This window comes from Rhineura floridana, chromosome 5 (assembly GCF_030035675.1).
Source record: "Rhineura floridana isolate rRhiFlo1 chromosome 5, rRhiFlo1.hap2, whole genome shotgun sequence".
NCBI lineage: Eukaryota > Metazoa > Chordata > Lepidosauria > Squamata > Rhineuridae > Rhineura > Rhineura floridana.
Genome location: NC_084484.1, coordinates 128995011 through 129002402, shown reverse-complemented (window position 1 = coordinate 129002402; position 7392 = coordinate 128995011). Strand labels below are relative to the sequence as shown.

Sequence of the window (7392 nt, the reverse complement as noted above, 5' to 3'; positions counted from 1 at the left end):
TGGATCTTGTTTTGTGTAAGAAGCTTAAGATTTTTATTTATTGTTTGTTGTTGTTTTTAAAGGAATGAAATACTGTAATGCCCCAGTTACTGCCAATTCAATGGTTAGAGGCAGTTAGTACATGAATCCCAGTGAGGCCATTAAGACACCAAGAGATAAGCAATATAGTAGTATTTATTGCTGAGCGTACACATAGAAATAAGCATAGATATCTCACATTGCTTTGCTGCAGTGTCTAGGAGCTCCACTGAGGGCAGGTAGTTGCCACTCTGCCACCCTGAGAAAGGCCTCCACCACTGCTGGAGCAGGTAGCTGTTATGTCCTGCTGTATGTGTCTCTGTCCTTCTCCTTCTCCCTCATCTCTCAATCTCCTCCCAGTAGCTCCCTGTCTGGTGTGACAGACTGCTCCTTATACTCTGCCTGACCCCTCCCTCATGCTTGCCTCATGGACAGTGGAGTGACGTAATATAAGTGGAATGTTTCCCTCATGAGAGCTTATAGTTCTCTGGGAACATGAAGGGGACCAGCCAGTACAAGTCTATAGTAATGGTGTAATAATTAGCCCCCTCCACTGCATAGGGAATGGGCTTCAATATACAAGATCCTACATAGACCCACAATATAGCATTTGAGAGGTAATCTGCAAAGGTCACCTATAACTGTTGTCTATACAAGTCTTTGGTAATAAAAATATCATACTATATTAACCTGAGTTTGTTGTTGTTATATGCCTTCAAGTCAATTACAACTTATGGCGACCCTACGAATCTTTTGGATATATTCATAGGGTTTTCATGGTAAGATGTATTCAGAGGTGGTTTATCATTGCCTTCCTTTAAGCCTACGGCACCCGGTATTTCCAGGCGGTCTCCCATCCAAGTACTAATTAGGCTTGACCCTGCTTAGCTTCCGAGATCAGACAAGATTGGGCGTGTTTAGAGTAGTATGGCCATAGGCATTGACCTGGATATGCCATGCATAATCCAAAACAGTTCTGCATAATATTAGAACATATGGACATAATTAAGTTTTACTATTATTATTTTAAATGAGCTGTATTTGTATCCATTTTTTTACGTTGAGCCACTATCAACAAGGAAATAGTGGCCAGAGACATTAAGTCAGTGTAGCTCCTCCTTCTTCCAAATTGTTCAGGGCTTTATATGTCCGTAGAAGAACCTTGAACCTGGCCCAGTAGGATATGGGCAGCCAGTGCAGGTGTTTTAGCAGAGATGGCACATGCTGTCAGATGTACTGTATCCATCACCAGCACAACAAATTCTGAAACAGAATCAGATGAGACTGATCCATGCCATTATGTGAGTGAGAAAAGCTATGCCAATGGTGGTAGCAGTGAAACATCAAACTGTTGTCACAAATGTGGACTCTTGACTTACCTAAAGTTTTCCCACAATGTGCAAGATTCTTAAAGGTAGCAGAAGCTGCTTGGTATCAATGAAGTGAAAAGGCTCGAATGGTGATCATCTTGTCACCTTAAGTGAAATCCAGAAAGAAAGAAAGGGAATCTGTGTACGTGTATGCTATAGTAAAAGATGATATAAAATATATATTAGGTTGCTACAAAATAATTCTTGCTCTTTCCATTGAGGAATTCTTATGTAACAAAAGAGGTGTCTGTTAGGATTTTTGGAATTGGGGAATTTTGGGACTAAGGATTTTATGTTTTGGCAAAGGTATATCTGACTGAATTGTCCAAAGCATTCTGGGTAAATATTTGCTTGCAAGAGATGGAGTTTTTGCTAAAGTGTTGCTTCTAGGCTTAAAAGGGGAAAGTGAAAAAGGAGCAAGTGCCCAAAGTATATTAGACATCTGAAAGCCTCTTGGAACTCTGTTTATTGAGTTTGAACCTTATCCAGTCCACCACTGAATTGAGGCACTGGTCCAGGGCTTGCACAGCCACTTTTGATTTTTGATTTGTCACAACATCATGTTGCAAAACTCCTAATGATAATTCCCAATGACTTCATGTAGATGTTAATTATCATTGGGGATGAAATAATGCCCTGAAGATCTCCATAGCATAAGTGTTGGAAGGACCAAAGAGCACTCCCCCAGTGCTACTCTCTGAATTCAACTGCACAAGTAGGAATGAAGGAACTACATACAGTGCCTCCAGTACCCATCCTGAACAGTTGGTCTAGGAAGATACCATGGTATCTTCGAGGACGTCGAGGATGTGGACAAGGTGCTTGGACAGGTACGTGCAACCACTTCGATACTGAATCCTTGCCCCTCTTGGCTAATAAAAACTAGCAGGGATGGAACAGCTAGTTGGGCCAGGGAGGTGATAAACGCCTCTTTATGAGAGGGAGTGGTCCCTGGCCATCTGAAAGAGGCGGCAGTGAGACCTGAAAAAACCTTCCTTGGACCCAGATAATTTCAACAGCTACAGACCAGTAGCGCATGTTCCATTCCTGGGCAAGATCTTGGAACGAGTGGTTGCTGGCCAGCTCCAGGCGCTGTTGGATGAAACCAATTATCTAGATCCATTTCAATCGGGTTTCAGGCCTGGTTTCGGCACCGAGACAGCCTTGGTCGCCCTGTATGATGACCTATGTTGGGAGAGGGACAGAGGGAGTGTAACTCTGTTGATTCTCCTTGATCTCTCAGCAGCTTTTGATACCATCGACCATGGTATCCTTCTGGAGAGGCTTGCAGAGCTGGGAGTTGGTGGTAGTGCCTGGCAGTGGTTCCGCTCCTACTTGGCGGGTCATCTCCAGAAGGTAGTGCTTGGGGAACATTGCTCGACACCGTGGGCTCTCCAATGTGGAGTCCCGCAAGGGTCGGTCTTGTCTCCCATGCTTTTCAACATCTACATGAAGCTGTTGGGTGCGGTCATCAGGAGTTTTGGAGTGCGTTGCCATCAGTATGCTGATGACACGCAACTCTACTTCTCCTTTTCATCTTCCTCAGGTGAGGCTGTCAATGTGTTGAACCATTGCCTGACCTCGATAATGGACTGGATGAGAGCTAACAAACTGAGACTCAATCCAGACAAGACTGAGATGCTGTTGGTGCGGGGTTTCTCTGATCAGATGGTGGATATATACCCTGTCCTGGATGGGGTTACACTCCCCCTAAAGGAGCGGGTTCGTAGTCTGGGAGTTCTTTTAGATCCTTCCCTGTCACTGGAGGCTCAAGTAGCCTCAGTGGCACGGAATGCGTTCTACCATCTTCGGTTGGTAGCCCAGCTACGTCCCTATCTGAGCGGGGACGACCTCACATCAGTGGTACATGCTCTGGTAACCTCGCAATTGGATTACTGCAATGCGCTCTACGTAGGGCTGCCTCTGAAGACAGTTCGGAAGCTACAGCTCGTGCAAAATGCAGCTGCCAGATTGATAACAAGGACCAAGCAGTCCGAACACATAACACCTGTTCTGGCCCGCTTGCACTGGCTTCCAATTTGCTTCCGGGCCAGATTCAAAGTGCTGGTTTTGACCTATAAAGCCTTATACGGCGCGGGACCACAATACCTGATGGAACGCCTCTCCCAATATGAACCTGCCCGTACACTCCGTTCCACATCGAAGGCCCTCCTCCGAGCTCCGACCCACAGAGAGGCTCGGAGGGTGGTAACAAGAACTAGGGCCTTCTCTGTGGTGGCCCCCAAACTGTGGAACAGTCTGCCCGATGAGGTGCGCCTGGTGCCGACGCTGTTGTCTTTTCGGCACCAGGTTAAAACCTTCCTCTTTTCTAGGGCTTTTAATTTAACTTAATTTAGTTTTAAAGTGTGTTGTAATTGTTTTTAGATCTTTCATTCTCTGTACTCTGCTGTATGTTTTATTGGATTTTATTGTATATACTTGTATTGCTTTGTTGTTCACCGCCCAGAGAGCTATGCTAGTGGGGCGGTATAAAAATTTAATAAATAATAATAAATAATAATAATGAGACAGTTGAGATATCAAGTAACAGGCTTGCCTCCACCCCCCCATTCCTCTCTGAATAAAGGTCATTATTATTATTATTGTCTTTATTTATACCCCACCATTTTTCCAAAACTGGAACTCATGGCGGCTTCCAGATAAAAATACATATAATTAAAAACATACAAAATCTACATTAAAATAAGATTAAACTATTTCCAATATTAAAACCATACACACATATAGCTAAAAGAGTTCAAACTAGTTTAAAAATAATATAATAGACATTAGCAATGCAGCACCCTTCACGCCATATCCTTAGCCTTCAGTTCCAAAGGCTTGTTGGAATAAGAAGGTATTTGCTTGTCGGCGGAAGGACTGCAAGGAGGGGGTCATTCTTACCTCCTTAGGAAGGGAATTCCAAAGCTTAGGGGCAGCCACCGAGAAGGTCCTCCACGCGTCCCCACTAGTCGTACTTGAGAAGATGTGGGTATTGAGAGAAGGGCCTCTCCTGAGGATCTCAGGGCCTGGGCAGGCTCATACAGGGAGATACGGTCTGATAAATAGCCTGGACCTAAGCCGTATAGGGCTTTATAGGTCATCACCATCACTTTGAATTGTGTCCGGAAACAGACTGGCAACCAGTGGAGCTTTTTTAACAGGGGGGTAGTATGGTCCCTGTAACCAGCCCCAGTTAGCATTCTGGCTGCAGCACGTTGTACCAACTGAAGTTTCCGAACAGTCTTCAGAGGCAGCCCCACATAGAGCGTGTTACAGTAATCTAAACGGGATGTCACCGTGGCCAGATCAGATGGCTCAAGGAACGGGCGCAGTTGGCACACTAATCTTAATTGTGCAAAAGCACTCCTGGCCACTGCAGAAACCTGGGACTCCAAATTTAACGCTGAGTCCAGCAGCACACCCAAACTGCGAACCTGTGTCTTCAGGGGGAGTGTAACCCCATCCAGCACAGGCTGTATCCCTATTCCCTGATTCGCCTTACGACTGACCAGGAGCACCTCTGTCTTGTCTGGATTAAGCTTCAATTTGTTCACCCTCATCCAGTCCACCACTGACGCCAGACACTGGTTTAAAACCGAGACAGCTTCCTTGGAATTAGGTGGAAAGGAGAAATAGAGTTCGGTGTCATCAGCATACTGATGGCACCAAACCCCAAACCCCCAGACAACCTCTCCCAGCGGTTTCATGTAGATGTTAAATAGCATAGGGGACAAAACTGAGCCCTGAGGGACCCCACAGGCCAGCGGCCAAGGGGTCAAACAGGAATCCCCCAGCACCACTTTCATCCATCAGGGCAACCAAGGCTGATTCCAGAACTGAACCCAGACTGATGTGATTCACATAATCAGTGTCATCCAGAAACACTTATGATGAGGTTAGGGACAGACTTCTAATTTGTATACTACATAGAATAGTTTGCAGGGCCCTCATACAGAGGGAGTCAAACATTTTATTTTAAATATGCTAAAGCTCATTTTTTTAAAGGTAAAAAGACTGTGGCTTTTTTTAAGAAAAAAAAACAGCCATCAGGAGCATCAAAGGCAGCCAGCCTCCTTGCCTTCCTGCACTTACAGAAAGGCCTAGACAAGGGAGGAAGTTGTGAGGTTTTCAAGAAGTGAAGGTATCCAGGCAGGATACAGAATGCAGACCACTGGAGATATTTATTTATTTATGTTCTTACCTTATATGACATCTTTCTTTCATCATGTAACCCAAAGCTTCAACAAGGTGGTGACCTCATATGCCTTCAGACCACACCCCAGAACTATTCTAGAATGAAGTAAAGAACAGGCACAAACCCCTTGGCCACTTCAAAAGTAAGGTAAGCACTTAAGCACTCGTGTGTGTGCATGCACACAAACACACAAACCCCATCCCCAACCATGAAAATTTCATTGAAATTTTCTTTCCTTTTCAATAATTTTCAAATGTAATTTCTTTTCTCATTGATTGAAAGAGAATGGTTGGGAAAAAATGGAAGAAAATTTTGGCACAGCACATAGGTCTCATTGTCAAGGAGGAATTTCATAGATACATCCCTCTGCCCTTATTTGGGGGCCACATTTCTGTAGAATTTCCAGACTACTGGCTGCATTCTAGTTGAATGATAACGACCTGTGACATACAGGTTGATTTTTCCTTTCATCTCCTCTGCTGTGAGGACAGCGCTGAGGAAGAGTAGATACATAGATCTGCATTGGGGTCTAGAGGTTTCTGCTCAGGCCCAAATATTGGGAAGACAAGCTAGAATCTGCTGTGGTTTTCAATCAGTGCTTCCTCCCACCAAATCCACTCAGTTCTGTTAAAGTCTGAAAATCTGGTTAAAGCAGGGCAAGTACAATTTTTACCCATCTGCTTTGGGCACATATGCACCCCAATATTCAACTTCACTTCCATCATCATCTAACATATGTACTCTGCATCAGCATTTGCAAGCATCCCATCTGCTGTAATTCCTTGAGTATGAGCATTTGATCCAAAAGAAAAAATTGCTACATGTTGGGAGACGAAGGCATTACATTGTGCATGATCAGCCTTTAAAGGCTTATATCTATTTTATGCTTTGAGCTCTCAACTTATCTTTCATAATGAACTTTTTTGCCACCAGGCACAACTGTCAATGGGTGACAAATTGTGTTTTAGAGTGGCAATTTTTCATTTTCTGATTCTACACATTCTCCAATTCCTTCATTGGCACCTTGTGATACAAAGAAGGTTGTTAAAAAGTCCTGTGTATCACTAACTTTATTTCTCACAAAGGTAGAATTACAGAATGCCAGAAGTCCCCCCCAACTCATTTACATTTTTACTTCAGTATAGACAAATGGTTTTTGCTAGATAAGTGATAAGATTAATTTATTTTGTGCAGCAAGGAAGAACACTGGAACTAAACGTACAGGAAAGTTTAAACTGTTGAAAAGGAAGAATTTCTCTCTCCAAAACTGAACTCAACAGTAAAAGGTTTGTTGAAAACTTGAACAGGCTATGTTTGAAACCTATCAGTTTGTTACTACTGAGAGAGGATTCAGTAAATAAAAAAAATCACAGGTAGTAAATCTGATATTATTGGTTCAGTGAAATAACACCTGGCTATACAATGGCTTGGATCATCACTTTTTGAGACTGCAGTGTAATGCTTGGCACCCATGACTAGGGGATACTCACCGAATCTTCAGCTTTTGGCCCATTAATAAGCAGCATGATCTGCTCAGGTCATATAGGATATTTTTTAAAAAGAGAGGAAGAGGGAAGGAGGAGGGATACATTTAATTTGCTTTTTAAAAGTCCACATCAAAATAGCAAGACCAGCAATGAAATTCTAAGGAAACAACCATTGACCTTTACGGGAGCCAGGGCTCTTTCCATTTCACTCTACCCTGCTATTCTCCATAGGCTTGTTCAGCTTCTTTCAGTACTCTGAAGGAGCAACCTGAGTTTCATGTTTCTTGTTACCTTTTTTCCTTTGACTCCTAATAGATTA

General features: G+C 43.4%; 1 pseudogene; it reads right to left on the bottom strand.

The window, feature by feature from the left end:
• Positions 1–838: 838 nt before the first annotated feature.
• On the bottom strand, positions 839–957 carry LOC133386312 (5S ribosomal RNA; annotated as a pseudogene).
• Positions 958–7392: the final 6435 nt, after the last annotated feature.